General features: G+C 32.8%; 2 long non-coding RNA genes across 2 annotated transcripts; both read right to left on the bottom strand.

The window, feature by feature from the left end:
• Positions 1 to 6,343: 6,343 nt before the first annotated feature.
• On the bottom strand, positions 6,344 to 9,898 carry LOC148597969 (uncharacterized). Its single transcript, XR_015918361.1, has 6 exons — positions 9,849 to 9,898; positions 9,066 to 9,118; positions 8,322 to 8,381; positions 7,914 to 8,001; positions 7,427 to 7,465; positions 6,344 to 6,413 (listed from the first exon to the last, which is right to left on the bottom strand). It is a non-coding gene; the product is annotated as an uncharacterized LOC148597969 (long non-coding RNA).
• A 2,354-nt stretch (positions 9,899 to 12,252) lies between these two features.
• LOC148597968 (uncharacterized) lies at positions 12,253 to 15,885 on the bottom strand. The gene is made up of 6 exons (XR_015918360.1): positions 15,755 to 15,885; positions 14,972 to 15,024; positions 14,228 to 14,287; positions 13,820 to 13,907; positions 13,333 to 13,371; positions 12,253 to 12,322 (listed from the first exon to the last, which is right to left on the bottom strand). It is a non-coding gene; the product is annotated as an uncharacterized LOC148597968 (long non-coding RNA).
• Between the last annotated feature and the right edge of the window lie 2,049 nt (positions 15,886 to 17,934).

Genomic DNA, 17,934 nt, shown 5'->3' with positions numbered 1-17,934 from the left:
GAAATACGTTTGTAGTATTGCAATTGAAGCAATAAATGTCGATCATACCAACAGAATATTAATTGTGAAAACAACGTGTTTTTAATCAAAGAAGATTGATAGCTCTGATCTAATTATTTTTCGCCATTACTTCCGAAGATTGCCGACAGGACATTCACCTGGGTTAAAAATACTAAAATAACCTTGGTAAAAAATAACAACAACGGATACACAGGTAAGCACGTGTCTTGTTTTCATTTCACTTCATCTATTTCTTGATTAGTTTTCAAATAAGTAATGACCATATTTGTGCCACATTATATCACAATACGTAAATTTCAAAAGGATCCTTGCCTTATATTCAATTTTGTCCTATACGGCTTGAGTCCATCGGTCTTCTTTGCCGTTGAATGACAACTTTCTCTTCGCAATCAGATTTGTTATTACAGCACATGCGCGGATTAAGGTCACCAGAAGTCACATGTATACGGATTTATATAGGTCGAATTTTTTGTCTTGCAAGACAATAGATACATATACACCTATTTCATGTATTTAATGCATTTTATTTGTGGATATCAAATGAAATTAAACAGGAAAAGTACAATTTAGTAGAAGTAATTCAAAGTTAAGGCATATTTCAACAGAAACAAAAATTAACGAAAATGACACAGGCACTTGGGACCAGGATTTTTTTTTTTATTTTCCTCAAAAATATCATTAAATCATTTTGTTTCTATATTTGAGTAATTATGCGTGTTCTCTGACATGTCCGAATGCTCTTTATTGCTGTTCATACTATGCCTAGTTTTCTTCTATATACTTCTCCAAAAAGGCTTGAAATTGTATAAATTCTAAAAATAGAACATGGTTTACCCAACGGTAATTCCGCTTCGTTTTTCTCTTAGAATTTTTTCCAGTCGGTATCGACGAATCGTTCGTTTCTTATCGTATTTTCCTTCTTGCACAATACTTATTTCCAACACGACAGTGTCTTTATAGTCAGAAAATAAACTTTTAAAATTCGAATGCATAGAAAATGATTCCGTGCCCGGAAGTTTCTTCCGATTGACTCAGATTGACTCCCGAGATGTTCCGTATTTGCTGAAATGAAATAAAAGGCATAAGAAGTTCCGATCAGGAGTATTTCGAAAAATTGTAAATATGGAAACAGTCAGAAGCTATCCAGAAGGATGAAGAAGGACACGGAAATCCCATCGATAAAAAAAACATTGCATCATGGTAATTTTTGAGACAGAAATACAAAAATAATAGCCTTAAAAAAGTTTTTTTCCCTAACAAAATCCTTTTCATAAAGACGAAAAAATTCCTCTCAACAGTAGCAGTTGTGTTTATTCCACACAAATTATATTCATCATAAAATTCATTATATGCTTATTGGAGTAGTTAATAAGATTGAAGTGGATTAAGGCACTAACTTACCAACTGACCGGGGAGAGGGGGGCGGTCTTTTTAAATTTTCTTGTTCTGATATTAATCCAAAAAATAATCTAGCTTAAACATTTTGCCATTTAAAAAGAAAAAAATCAATGCCAACAAATATTGTTGCCGGGGAAGGTGCACTCCAATACTTATTGATAGGGGTGCTGCTGGTATTCTGTAACCCCACCCTATTCATTAACAATATTCATATAGTTAATAAGAAAAAAGAGACATAATCCCATAAATGGGCTTTTACACATGTAGAATGACACCAATCTTCAACCTTTTGCTACAGTTTAACCTCCAACTGGGACATTCGTTAGACAAATAATAGATTATCAGCTGTGTTAAATGTCTGGACTATCCATATAATTTGTAATCGAAACTTTATTGACTTATCATATAATTATGTCTTTATTTTGCCACCTATTCACATATTTGCAAGCTGGAAAATGGTACCTATTCCAATGGCACATACTATCCTTCACCTTATATATAAAAAGTGCCCCTCCCCTGTTTACATACTTTATACATATATAATCAAAATAGGGAATTGAAAAATATTTCTGGTTTACATATAAAACCCAGCAACTGGTGAAATTTAAAATAATGAAATGATTTGTTCCTATTACGGTATATGAATAGAAATAGGGCCATAAATAGGACCATAAATAGGACCATAACTTGCTAATTATACTTGTACAATTGATGGTTATGATACAATATATTATGTACTTGTATTAAACTGACTTTTTAAGTTATTAAAGATCTACATGCAAATATATGAAATATATAATTTTTTAAACCCATGTTTCCAGTAATGTTACCAATGTTATTTTTCTTATTGACATGAAGAATTGAACCACAAACAAATACAAATAATTGTGTGCTTCCAAACACCTTAGCTACCCTATGTGTTTTTGTTCATTTTCTGTTAGGCCAAATAAAAATCGCTGAATCGCTCACCTCTTCATTTTTTGCCTTTCAAGGGCAATAACTATAACAAGGAGATCCCCGGCGATTTTGACTTAAAGAAGGCTTTGGTAGGACTTATCATAAGGATCATTTCAGGAATTGAAAGTTTCTTTCTATCTCTCATAGTTTTCAAGATTTTGCCTGAAAACTGTAAAAAAAATACCTGAAGTACTGAATGTTAACAAGTGATGGCAATAGCTCACACGACCTTTGGCCAGGTAAGTTAAACACATATTATGAAGTTTAATCATGGTTATACCAACATTCTCATCACTCACCATCCGAATCAGGATACCATATGTTTACTATTAAAAACAAATATCGTTGAAATCCGAGCAAGAGTAATAATTGGACCGAAAATGGTAGCCATTTTAGGTTACAGACCACCAATTCAACCAATAATCATTTGGAATGTACGCAAAAATAGTCCTACGCAGAAATTACCCCTGTTCCTCATAGTGCTGTGAAAAAAGTTCTCATCTTATTTAAAAAATTTAAACAGTTTCTGAAAGGAAAAACATTTCTGTACATTTTATAGGTGCATTTTGCTTCTTGTGATGTGAAGCCTAATCTCCATAATGATTTTTAAATATACCCCTATCTTGTGAAAACACTGGGATTTCCCATGCTATTTATAGACCCTTCACTTCCGGTGACCAGTACTGCACTGCAAGTCTGCTAACCCCACATGCCATTCTGAGGATTGTGAGCTGACATATGTAGAATCATGCTGATATATAGTCCTCTGCAGGTTAAAGTTAAGGTAAAGTCCAGAGAAGCCATTGAATATTGTGAAATTAGCATAGAAGCCTATGGGAAGTGGAATTAGTGGTTTTTAGCCTTAATTTAAAAATGGCCGCCCAGAACAATTTTTCGTCATCACTAACTCAGGATACCATGTAAACTAACTGAAATAAATATCAATGAAATCCATGTGGAGAAATTACAACAATGAAGCTTATTTGCATATTTTCACAGAGGCTGACTTTATAGCTGATCTGATCCGAAAGAAAGAATATCGTTTAGCTAGATCCTTTAATCTCAGTTTCCGCTATATAGATGACGTATTGTCTTTAAACAATCCTAGTTTCGGGGATTTTATATATCGCATCTACCCCAAAGAAGTTGAGATAGAGGATACTACAGACACTGTGAAGTCAACCTCATATCTTGACCTACACTTAGAAATCGATGGTAAGGGAAAACTATTGACCAAATTTTACGACAAACGTAATGACTTTTTCAGAATTGTCAGCTTACCTTTCATTTGTGGCAACATCCCCTCAGAACCTGCTTATGGAGTGTTCATATCACAACTCATACGTTATGCCAGAGCTTGCCGAAACTACGCAGAAACTTGACTTTTTATGAGCAATTCGGCGGGTGTTTCTAGAAAAGCAGAGGCCGCTTACCCTAACGATGCACCTAGTCCATGCTCCCAGTTTTCAGTCCGATTTGCTCATTTGCTTTTGTTACTTTGTATGTATTATTTTAGTTATCTTATGTTCTTTGTTGTGTATGTATGTTTTCCATGTCTGGTCCTTGTCCCTGGATTACATTCTTTTGATTATCCTAGAACCTTGGTGCCCTGATTACTATTTCGTTGATTCAAAATCGCGTCAATATTATGCATATCATATTTATTAATTTTTGCTTTTACTCAGCACATTAAATGTTGTTTACAGGCGCGAATCCAAGGACTGGCGTACCGGGCTAACGCCCCCCCCCCTAAATCGGTAAAAAAAAAAATTTCACCACAGTTTCCCCCATAATATTTTTTGCCTTGCTTTGCACGGCATTCAAGTCAATTAACACCCCCTGAACTCAAATCCTGAATCCGCCCCTGTTTTATGCTATCCAAGTGAAAACTGTGTCAGGACCATGTTCCTGAATGTTTTGGTAACACAACAAACATTGTGCGCAAACGATAAATTGTCCCCACAGAAAATGAAATCTCGAAGCAGGAGCACAAACTTTTTTATACAGAAATGTTATAGAAAAGTGGCGACTTTCGTGTTTTAATGATTTTCAAAGACGAAATGTGCAGTCAAATCTTTTTGTTTTGCACGAATTCAGGTGTTGAAATTAATCTTCAAAGTACTTTTCTTTTCTCTTTTTACTCATCTCTCTTAGTTTCCATGACATTTGAAAAGTAGCTTGATTCCATATCAAAATGCACTTACAAACATGATTTTAACATTAAAAATGGCAAAATTATTTGTTTGTTTTTTTTTAAATTTCCCGGGCCACATTACTAGGACAGTATCACTAAACCACAAAACGATGACGAAAACAACCCAAATATTCCGTAAATTATTGATATATGAAACATAATGGTATTTGAAATGTCGGGTATCGGGCGACCTGTTACATTGTTAACTAGCCCATGAATATTCATTTTTGGTGATCGCAATTTCTCCATATGTAACAATTAACCGGGAAATGGCAACCATTTTAAAAATTGCGGTCCAAAAACCAAATTTGATAATCAACACCACTCAGGATACCATCTTTACCGTGAAAAGTAGCTTTCATCTTCATTTTGTTTCTATAATACTATTTTTCGACCAATCAAACATCCAAGTATCAACTTTCTGCAGGATATTAGTTTCAGTGAAGATTTTTTTTTAAATAATAACATAAATTAGCAAAAATGTTGAAAAGCAATAACATAAACAGTTGACAGGTTCATCAAAACCACGAATTACAGAATCCACGCATTTATTCCTAAACCAAGACAATTGATACCCATGGATATAAGTACTTTTAAAGTATTTATATTCTGTAAAGATAAGACCAGGAGAAATTCTTAGTAAACAAACATAGTGAAACCAAAAAAATATACACAATAAAAACCAAACAGCATGAACCCAACCAAAACAAGAAAGGATCTCAGTTGAGCCGGAAAGATGAGCGTTTCCTGATTCGTGTTGACCCGGTCAAATTTTGTAAAACTTAAAATTAAAAGTTGCAATTAGGTGGATATATTGTTTAAGTGTAGTTAAGCTTTTATGCATAGACAGATGTAATATATGTAATGATAAACAGGTGTAATTTAAATGAAGAATGTTATCCGGAACGTTCCAGTCCCTTGTCGTATTAGGTTCTCTCCTCCGCGTCAGCTGGCTGATTTTCAAAATACCTTATTTCGCACGAACTTTAGAAACTAAACTTGTGAGAGAATGAAAACAGTGTTATCATTTTTTACCCCTTTTTCCACCTCCTCCATGCATGCTTTTATCATAAGCTAGTGTCTAAGTGTCTGATATTTTATAAAACATGGTACTTGTTAGTTTTGGAATATGTACTTTTTTTATGAGAAAACACTTAAACATGCGGACTGCATCAAAACAGTTTATTTCAACAAAATGAGACAATTTTTTTTCAGAACTGACGAAACGTATAGTACTACCTAAAGAGAAGACGACCTGAGAGGTTTTCTCACATTCGGAAACTCATGTTCAAGAATTATAGTCGTTACCCAGTTTTTAGTAAATGTCATTGGTTCTTTTTTTATATCGGCATTTGCTTGCAGAGCATGTTGAATTATTTTTATATCTTCCTTATTTCTGGTCACTACTTGGTCAAAACCGAGACTATTTGACAATGGTGTCGCCTACTACCTATCTATTGATAAGACTAGTATTTTCTTCTTTTACATTATACTAGTGAACGTATCATTTTTTAGTAGAGTACCAAATTTCGTGGTTTTCGTTGGATTGACAAACCGCGCAATTTGGCTCGTAACGTAAAGGGTATTTCCAATTCATTTGTATGATAAAGCTTTCAATTCCACAAATTCAATAATCCACGAATTGAAGTTACTTCCTTAAACTAGGAAAATTAGTACCCATGAATAAAAAAAAAAACTTTCATAGTAATTCACTTAACACTGTAATGAACAATTCATGCTAGTTAATCAGAAACTGAATAAGAACAAATATGATTAACAAAATGTTCCAAACATTTTATTTTACTGTTGTTACATCGCCGTTGTGTGTCGTATAGTGTATAATCTGAAAATAAAATTAATAACAGGTCTTAAACAAGCTTATTCTAAAATAAATGCATAAAATATTGTCGATACGCCAAGGACGAAAACCATATTACACTTATGGAAACCTCAAATTGAATTCGATTGGATTAAAAACCGAAATAGTAATGCCCAGTGGCATTATCCTATTTTTGCCCATGGAAGTGTCACTGGTATTCATAATGGAGACGATGATAGATGCGAATTACAATTTTAAAATTGTAACCAACCTATACCATGTTAATGACTCTACCTTTCGCTTACTGATAACTTGAAATCATTCATATAAGAAAAATATAAATCAGGTAAACAACAACAATTTCTAAACCGAATCAGGAATAATCCGGAATTTTGTCTTAACCAAACACTATTTTATGTGTCCGAAGTCTTTATATCAATTTAAGTACTAGTCTGATGTTTTTGAAAGGCTATGAAAAAGTTGTTTTATCACGCTTTCTTTCAACGAAAATTAACACAGAGTTTAAGATTTCTAAACTTTAATAGGTATCCTTTTTTTTTCTCAAACTCTATTGTTTTTGTTCAGTGGTGTTTTTTTAAAATGTCAAAAAGAGTATTGCACACGTTTTTTTTTTAAATTTTGATCGAAATTGATCTTTTTTTTTAAAAGTAATCTATAAAACAAATGTATGTAACATGTTTTGTAAAACAAAAGTCATATCGTATTACATATTACTTTTTTTCTTCTTTAGACCGCAGTAGCTACATAAAACATTTCGACTTCACCTTTTATTACCATGAATAATACAATTTTTGCTTAGTTAAGCCAGTATACTGTAAACTAATTAATTTTCGCGATGTACTCATTTTCGCTATCTTCATGGCGGACTGAAAAGCACGGAAAATAGTACCCACGAAATAGTTTTATGACACTATGTTACATTTTTCAAAATGCAAAAATAGATAAGCACACATATAACCACTTGACATAATCCGCAAAAATTAACGACCACGAAAATAAAAGTGTACTGTACTTACAAGCCTATCCTGCTACTGTTGTAGACGCCATTTCACGAGCTGTAATTTTAAAGTATTACAAATTTTAACAAATACAACGAGTATAATCTGAATATCATACAGTAGTTAGTAGATTTGTATGGAAGCAATGTATTATTTAGCCGAAAGTGAAGGAAACATATTTTCATTTAACATATTGTAATCCGATTGTTCATGTAAAATCAAAATGATATGTCTTGGTTAGCATTGTCGGTGGAAATAAATAAATCACCTAGAAAAGGCTGGCTGTAGCGGGCTTCAACAAACTAGAACTTATAATATAGATGTCATTATCACTCTAGTTTTACAAGACTGATAAAGTACTGAAAAAAAGTATTCAGCAAGAAGTTTTTTTTTACATTAGTGCATATATCATTTTTCTTTCACGTGTTTTCAATGATGTGTGGTAAAGATCATATGATACAAGGGGTTTAAAGATCAAAGGACAATATGACTATGGCGTACTAACCTATTTGATCCACGCATGCCTGGTCACGGCAGAAACAATGGTCATCGGGATGATGTGCTCCTATACACATTTGATGATCCTCGTGATGCTGTAAAATAACGATTTATCATTAACGGAAACAAGCTGCAGCAGATATGCCATACTTTTTAACAAAACAAAACTTACCGAAACCTCGTAGTTGGAAAATCTTAGTTTTTTATTACGATATACGTATAGTTCGTAGTGACTTGTAGTAAATACGTTATAGATAAAAAAAAATAAATAAAATAATGAAATTTAAAAGAAAGCTGCGGACCGAATCAGATGGTTAAACATTTTCAACCTTATGTATCACCTGACACGAATAGGGTAGGTAGGTCAGTGCCAATTTTCACAGTTTCAGCCCGTTCACGTATGTCGTCAACTCACCCCATGTCCGTGATGCGTGTAGCATGAAGCATTTCCATATATCAAGAAAACCTGACAAAACTATAAAGAAAAAGGTATGTAATCTGATTAAAAAAAGATATATAAACACAACACTTTTACTTCGTACGGAGAAATCTGTCTAAATCGAACCCCGAATAATCCAAAAACATATTTAAACCGGACACTTTTTAATTTACTAGATATTAATTTGAATATAGCGTGAACCTTGGTAAATCGAATACCTGCCTAAACCAACCAAGCGAATTCGGTTGACAGATTTTACTGTAAAATGAACTATAAACATTCAATGTTGACCATGTCCGACAAATAGAATTCAATATTAAGTACGATTTGTTCTTTGTGTTTTCTGTAGGTGAGCATGGTGTTTCGTCATAGGAATTCCCTTTGTTTGTTTGTTTACGCCGTGTAACACGGGTGCTCCGAAGCAGAGGAACATACAAACCGAAGAAAAAGAAGATCATGTATGTGTTTTAATTTGATACTTGACAAAATAAAGAAATAATGCCAGCAAACAAAAATGGAAAGAGAAAAAGGGCCTATTTAGAAATAAAACGTGTTAAAACACAAAAGTAAATAAGCAATCCGTCCTCGACTAAACACTGGAGCATGGACCAGGTGTACCGGTATGACAAGACTGCGAAGGTGATTCAAGAATTATAAAACATTTTCATTCGTTGCTATAGCATAAAACATTTATATATGTAACAGTGGTCATAAATTTACCTGGTTTGTTCCTGTACAAGTCTGACCAAAACAGTTTATTGCAAAGCTTTGCCCTACAGAATAAATGCTGGAGGCTTAATGATAAAAGATATAAAAACAGCAAAACACAAACGAGACAGGTATACAAAAACGCTGAGAAACAAAAGAAAAAAGACACACACACAAATAAAAAGTACAATTTAAAAGGTCAAGGACGATGTATATTTTATAAATGTTTTCCATATATTGCGTTAGATATTTTTTCTTTTTCTTTTTCTCCTTTTAAAACTTCGTCCTGCGTATTGTAAACGATCTTCTAAATACAATCCACACATTAAACTAGACTGAGAGTTTTGCTATTATTCTTAGAAGTAAGAAAAATTCAGTTTTGTAGAGCAAATGTTTGTTCTCCTTTTGAAATTATTTTGATCTCGGTCACCTTCGCATCGACTATTTTTACATCAAATTTTATATGAAGCCGATGATGAAACGTTATTTTTTTTCAAGCAGTTTGATATCACAGTTTTGCAAAGTATCTAAATTCTAAGACGGAATTTGTAGATACTTGAAAAATCAACTACTCAAAACTAGAATTATACATGGCAAAAAAAAGCGCTTTGTGTAATCAGGTAATTTGTTCTCTTAGACACTATAGAACTAGATTATGACTTCTATAAACTGTTTGCTCGCAAAATAAAAGACAGCGATAGATGATGAATTCGGTCACTTGGTGTTGGATTCTTTTTCAAGTAGACATTCTGTTTTAGAAAAAAACCTTTCTCTATAATAAAATGAAAGACTTACCAAGTAAGACAACAAAAAGTATTAGAACCGCAAAACGAACCATCTTGTCCGAATACTATTTCGTTGATTCAAAATCGCGTCAATATTATGCATATCATATTTATTAATTTTTGCTTTTACTCAGCACATTAAATGTTGTTTACAGGCGCGAATCCAAGGACTGGCGTACCGGGCTAACGCCCCCCCCTAAATCGGTAAAAAAAAAAATTTCACCACAGTTTCCCCCATAATATTTTTTGCCTTGCTTTGCACGGCATTCAAGTCAATTAACACCCCCTGAACTCAAATCCTGAATCCGCCCCTGTTTTATGCTATCCAAGTGAAAACTGTGTCAGGACCATGTTCCTGAATGTTTTGGTAACACAACAAACATTGTGCGTAAACGATAAATTGTCCCCACAGAAAATGAAATCTCGAAGCAGGAGCACAAACTTTTTTATACAGAAATGTTATAGAAAAGTGGCGACTTTCGTGTTTTAATGATTTTCAAAGACGAAATGTGCAGTCAAATCTTTTTGTTTTGCACGAATTCAGGTGTTGAAATTAATCTTCAAAGTACTTTTCTTTTCTCTTTTTACTCATCTCTCTTAGTTTCCATGACATTTGAAAAGTAGCTTGATTCCATATCAAAATGCACTTACAAACATGATTTTAACATTAAAAATGGCAAAATTATTTGTTTGTTTTTTTTTAAATTTCCCGGGCCACATTACTAGGACAGTATCACTAAACCACAAAACGATGACGAAAACAACCCAAATATTCCGTAAATTATTGATATATGAAACATAATGGTATTTGAAATGTCGGGTATCGGGCGACCTGTTACATTGTTAACTAGCCCATGAATATTCATTTTTGGTGATCGCAATTTCTCCATATGTAACAATTAACCGGGAAATGGCAACCATTTTAAAAATTGCGGTCCAAAAACCAAATTTGATAATCAACACCACTCAGGATACCATCTTTACCGTGAAAAGTAGCTTTCATCTTCATTTTGTTTCTATAATACTATTTTTCGACCAATCAAACATCCAAGTATCAACTTTCTGCAGGATATTAGTTTCAGTGAAGATTTTTTTTTAAATAATAACATAAATTAGCAAAAATGTTGAAAAGCAATAACATAAACAGTTGACAGGTTCATCAAAACCACGAATTACAGAATCCACGCATTTATTCCTAAACCAAGACAATTGATACCCATGGATATAAGTACTTTTAAAGTATTTATATTCTGTAAAGATAAGACCAGGAGAAATTCTTAGTAAACAAACATAGTGAAACCAAAAAAATATACACAATAAAAACCAAACAGCATGAACCCAACCAAAACAAGAAAGGATCTCAGTTGAGCCGGAAAGATGAGCGTTTCCTGATTCGTGTTGACCCGGTCAAATTTTGTAAAACTTAAAATTAAAAGTTGCAATTAGGTGGATATATTGTTTAAGTGTAGTTAAGCTTTTATGCATAGACAGATGTAATATATGTAATGATAAACAGGTGTAATTTAAATGAAGAATGTTATCCGGAACGTTCCAGTCCCTTGTCGTATTAGGTTCTCTCCTCCGCGTCAGCTGGCTGATTTTCAAAATACCTTATTTCGCACGAACTTTAGAAACTAAACTTGTGAGAGAATGAAAACAGTGTTATCATTTTTTACCCCTTTTTCCACCTCCTCCATGCATGCTTTTATCATAAGCTAGTGTCTAAGTGTCTGATATTTTATAAAACATGGTACTTGTTAGTTTTGGAATATGTACTTTTTTTATGAGAAAACACTTAAACATGCGGACTGCATCAAAACAGTTTATTTCAACAAAATGAGACAATTTTTTTTCAGAACTGACGAAACGTATAGTACTACCTAAAGAGAAGACGACCTGAGAGGTTTTCTCACATTCGGAAACTCATGTTCAAGAATTATAGTCGTTACCCAGTTTTTAGTAAATGTCATTGGTTCTTTTTTTATATCGGCATTTGCTTGCAGAGCATGTTGAATTATTTTTATATCTTCCTTATTTCTGGTCACTACTTGGTCAAAACCGAGACTATTTGACAATGGTGTCGCCTACTACCTATCTATTGATAAGACTAGTATTTTCTTCTTTTACATTATACTAGTGAACGTATCATTTTTTAGTAGAGTACCAAATTTCGTGGTTTTCGTTGGATTGACAAACCGCGCAATTTGGCTCGTAACGTAAAGGGTATTTCCAATTCATTTGTATGATAAAGCTTTCAATTCCACAAATTCAATAATCCACGAATTGAAGTTACTTCCTTAAACTAGGAAAATTAGTACCCATGAATAAAAAAAAAAACTTTCATAGTAATTCACTTAACACTGTAATGAACAATTCATGCTAGTTAATCAGAAACTGAATAAGAACAAATATGATTAACAAAATGTTCCAAACATTTTATTTTACTGTTGTTACATCGCCGTTGTGTGTCGTATAGTGTATAATCTGAAAATAAAATTAATAACAGGTCTTAAACAAGCTTATTCTAAAATAAATGCATAAAATATTGTCGATACGCCAAGGACGAAAACCATATTACACTTATGGAAACCTCAAATTGAATTCGATTGGATTAAAAACCGAAATAGTAATGCCCAGTGGCATTATCCTATTTTTGCCCATGGAAGTGTCACTGGTATTCATAATGGAGACGATGATAGATGCGAATTACAATTTTAAAATTGTAACCAACCTATACCATGTTAATGACTCTACCTTTCGCTTACTGATAACTTGAAATCATTCATATGAAAAATATAAATCAGGTAAACAACAACAATTTCTAACCCGAATCAGGAATAATCCGGAATTTTGTCTTAACCAAACACTATTTTATGTGTCCGAAGTCTTTATATCAATTTAAGTATTAGTCTGATGTTTTTGAAAGGCTATGAAAAAGTTGTTTTATCACGCTTTCTTTCAACGAAAATTAACACAGAGTTTAAGATTTCTAAACTTTAATGGGTATCCTTTTTTTTTCTCAAACTCTATTGTTTTTGTTCAGTGGTGTTTTTTTAAAATGTCAAAAAGAGTATTGCACACGTTTTTTTTTAAATTTTGATCGAAATTGATCTTTTTTTTTAAAAGTAATCTATAAAACAAATGTATGTAACATGTTTTGTAAAACAAAAGTCATATCGTATTACATATTACTTTTTTTCTTCTTTAGACCGCAGTAGCTACATAAAACATTTCGACTTCACCTTTTATTACCATGAATAATACAATTTTTGCTTAGTTAAGCCAGTATACTGTAAACTAATTAATTTTCGCGATGTACTCATTTTCGCTATCTTCATGGCGGACTGAAAAGCACGGAAAATAGTACCCACGAAATAGTTTTATGACACTATGTTACATTTTTCAAAATGCAAAAATAGATAAGCACACATATAACCACTTGACATAATCCGCAAAAATTAACGACCACGAAAATAAAAGTGTACTGTACTTACAAGCCTATCCTGCTACTGTTGTAGACGCCATTTCACGAGCTGTAATTTTAAAGTATTACAAATTTTAACAAATACAACGAGTATAATCTGAATATCATACAGTAGTTAGTAGATTTGTATGGAAGCAATGTATTATTTAGCCGAAAGTGAAGGAAACATATTTTCATTTAACATATTGTAATCCGATTGTTCATGTAAAATCAAAATGATATGTCTTGGTTAGCATTGTCGGTGGAAATAAATAAATCACCTAGAAAAGGCTGGCTGTAGCGGGCTTCAACAAACTAGAACTTATAATATAGATGTCATTATCACTCTAGTTTTACAAGACTGGTAAAGTACTGAAAAAAAGTATTCAGCAAGAAGTTTTTTTTTACATTAGTGCATATATCATTTTTCTTTCACGTGTTTTCAATGATGTGTGGTAAAGATCATATGATACAAGGGGTTTAAAGATCAAAGGACAATATGACTATGGCGTACTAACCTATTTGATCCACGCATGCCTGGTCACGGCAGAAACAATGGTCATCGGGATGATGTGCTCCTATACACATTTGATGATCCTCGTGATGCTGTAAAATAACGATTTATCATTAACGGAAACAAGCTGCAGCAGATATGCCATACTTTTTAACAAAACAAAACTTACCGAAACCTCGTAGTTGGAAAATCTTAGTTTTTTATTACGATATACGTATAGTTCGTAGTGACTTGTAGTAAATACGTTATAGATAAAAAAAAATAAATAAAATAATGAAATTTAAAAGAAAGCTGCGGACCGAATCAGATGGTTAAACATTTTCAACCTTATGTATCACCTGACACGAATAGGGTAGGTAGGTCAGTGCCAATTTTCACAGTTTCAGCCCGTTCACGTATGTCGTCAACTCACCCCATGTCCGTGATGCGTGTAGCATGAAGCATTTCCATATATCAAGAAAACCTGACAAAACTATAAAGAAAAAGGTATGTAATCTGATTAAAAAAAGATATATAAACACAACACTTTTACTTCGTACGGAGAAATCTGTCTAAATCGAACCCCGAATAATCCAAAAACATATTTAAACCGGACACTTTTTAATTTACTAGATATTAATTTGAATATAGCGTGAACCTTGGTAAATCGAATACCTGCCTAAACCAACCAAGCGAATTCGGTTGACAGATTTTACTGTAAAATGAACTATAAACATTCAATGTTGACCATGTCCGACAAATAGAATTCAATATTAAGTACGATTTGTTCTTTGTGTTTTCTGTAGGTGAGCATGGTGTTTCGTCATAGGAATTCCCTTTGTTTGTTTGTTTACGCCGTGTAACACGGGTGCTCCGAAGCAGAGGAACATACAAACCGAAGAAAAAGAAGATCATGTATGTGTTTTAATTTGATACTTGACAAAATAAAGAAATAATGCCAGCAAACAAAAATGGAAAGAGAAAAAGGGCCTATTTAGAAATAAAACGTGTTAAAACACAAAAGTAAATAAGCAATCCGTCCTCGACTAAACACTGGAGCATGGACCAGGTGTACCGGTATGACAAGACTGCGAAGGTGATTCAAGAATTATAAAACATTTTCATTCGTTGCTATAGCATAAAACATTTATATATGTAACAGTGGTCATAAATTTACCTGGTTTGTTCCTGTACAAGTCTGACCAAAACAGTTTATTGCAAAGCTTTGCCCTACAGAATAAATGCTGGAGGCTTAATGATAAAAGATATAAAAACAGCAAAACACAAACGAGACAGGTATACAAAAACGCTGAGAAACAAAAGAAAAAAGACACACACACAAATAAAAAGTACAATTTAAAAGGTCAAGGACGATGTATATTTTATAAATGTTTTCCATATATTGCGTTAGATATTTTTTCTTTTTCTTTTTCTCCTTTTAAAACTTCGTCCTGCGTATTGTAAACGATCTTCTAAATACAATCCACACATTAAACTAGACTGAGAGTTTTGCTATTATTCTTCGAAGTAAGAAAAATTCAGTTTTGTAGAGCAAATGTTTGTTCTCCTTTTGAAATTATTTTGATCTCGGTCACCTTCGCATCGACTATTTTTACATCAAATTTTATATGAAGCCGATGATGAAACGTTATTTTTTTTCAAGCAGTTTGATATCACAGTTTTGCAAAGTATCTAAATTCTAAGACGGAATTTGTAGATACTTGAAAAATCAACTACTCAAAACTAGAATTATACATGGCAAAAAAAAGCGCTTTGTGTAATCAAGTAATTTGTTCTCTTAGACACTATAGAACTAGATTATGACTTCTATAAACTGTTTGCTCGCAAAATAAAAGACAGCGATAGATGATGAATTCGGTCACTTGGTGTTGGATTCTTTTTCAAGTAGACATTCTGTTTTAGAAAAAAACCTTTCTCTATAATAAAATGAAAGACTTACCAAGTAAGACAACAAAAAGTATTAGAACCGCAAAACGAACCATCTTGTCCGAACAAATCTGTATTCAAAATGACTATTTCCAAGGTTCGATGAACATACATACAATATATCCCTTCTTCTTTGGTCTAAATACAGTGTAGATATGCAAGTTATGTCATGCACATTTTACATCAAAAGTATAACTTACCTTTTCAAATTTTCACCGAATTAGTGGGCATGTATCGTGAGATGTTTTATGATTTCTAACTTATATTACGTATAATTACTTTGTTTTTAATATTCTTAAGCTTATTCTTAGAACCAAATTTAAAAAAAAAAGTTGATGTGGAAATTGTATTTGCTTTGTGAAAGAGCGGAAATGAAGTGCACATGCAAAGTTGTCGTTGTCTAAAAAGAGAATATCGAACACACCTCAAATATATCAACAAGGATGCAAGTTTATCCTCGGAGATCCTATTGACTAATGGAATCGATTAGAATTGTCTCTTGAACAGTAGGTATGTAGATTGGTAGATAGTACAATTTGCTAAGAGCCTTATGTTTAAATTTATTAGAGTTTGATTGTAAAAAATGTACCAATGAAGATACAATAAGATAGAATTGAGAAATGCTTCAGTTTTCGCCTCATTTTCTTTTTACTTACAATATCCGTATTTTCTGTAGTTGGCGTTTGGTTGTTTTTTAAGTGACTGTCTGGAACATTCTAGAAATAAATTGATCTTATTTTTTTTTAATTTCTAGGTAGACCTTATACTTTGATGTAATACGAATCATGCTTAATGCAGAAAAAATACGTTAAAATAAAGTCATTTAACAGAAAAGTTTCGTTAGTCTTCTGGTTTCAATTATTTTGGTTGTTTTTAATTTCAATATCGTTTCTGATTTGTTTAAGTTGAAAGCATTTTAAAGGAGAAAACCATGTTATTGTGCTAGCCATAAATATCGAAACTTATCCCTTAAATGTTCATGAAATTTAAATTGAAATAAAACAATTTCCTTTTCTTAACTAATTAATTGCGATTTATAATTAGGAAATTTGAATTTCCCGCGCATATGGGCGCCACCATGATCGGTTTAGCTGTGACGTCACGAAGTCGGTTTGTAAAGAGAAAGTAAACAAGTAAATGATTACAAAGTCCGAAGAAAGCGCAAATTTGGGACTTTCCCCCTATAATTTCAATCCAAAATATACAGAAGAAGAAATTGAAGCATAACGTGTAAGCAATAGTCAGACAACATTGACGAACAACGCGATTACAACCGGAAGACTGTTATGTTTGAAGAAAATACAATGGCTACTTCAGAAGAAAGTTCGTGTTGCCGGTCAAAACACTCGTTGAATATTTATTTTTTTTATCATTTCTGTAATCGTAAGCTTCACAGTTTTGGTGATTAGATAAACAGGATCGTAGAAATATTTACGGAATATTCTTTGTTTACATATTATATGCAGTACTCGTATTAGTATCAAACAGACTTAGTGACGTCACGAGCTAATCGGAAGCTATCGGCAAAAATCAATAAGGTCTGCTAAGGATCTTCCTTCAGATAGGAGAGTTCTGCAAGATGGCTATCCGCATATAATTCAAATATTTCGAAATTTGCATAGCGTTTTACAAAAGCACATTTTGCATTAAAGATTATTTATTTTTGTTTACATGGGAAAGAATTTTTGTAAGAGCCCAACTTAATGCAAAGATGGTCTTTCCCTTTAAATCAGTGTAGTCGAGAGTTACAAAATTCATAATGATAACAGTTTCCGCTATATATATTAAGTCTTGTCTTTAAATTAATTTAGTTTAATAATTTCAGGGATTTAAAATATTGCATCTAATACAATGAATTTGATATAAAGGACACAACATACAAGTGTCGCGTTTTTCAAAGAACGGTCGGGATTCCAATGTGACCAAATTGTACTCCTCTACTTGCTGACCTATTCTTTTACTCTTATGAGGCTGACTTCATAGCTGATCTGATCCGAAAGAAAGAATATGTTTAAATAGATTCTTTAATCTCAGTTTCCGCTATATAGATGATGTATTATCATTAAACAATCCTAATTTCGGGGATTTGATATATCGCATCTAGCCCAAAGAACTTGAGATAAAGGATACTACAGACACTGTGAAGTCAGCCTCATATCTTGACCTACACTTAGAAATCGATGGTGATGGAAA

Source organism: Perna viridis, chromosome 14, assembly GCF_037379345.1.
Source record: "Perna viridis isolate PV_CMFRI_1.1 ecotype Kerala chromosome 14, ASM3737934v1, whole genome shotgun sequence".
Classification (NCBI taxonomy): Eukaryota; Metazoa; Mollusca; class Bivalvia; order Mytilida; family Mytilidae; genus Perna; species Perna viridis.
Note: the sequence above shows the minus strand (reverse complement) of the source record. Positions and strands in the feature narration are given on the sequence as shown.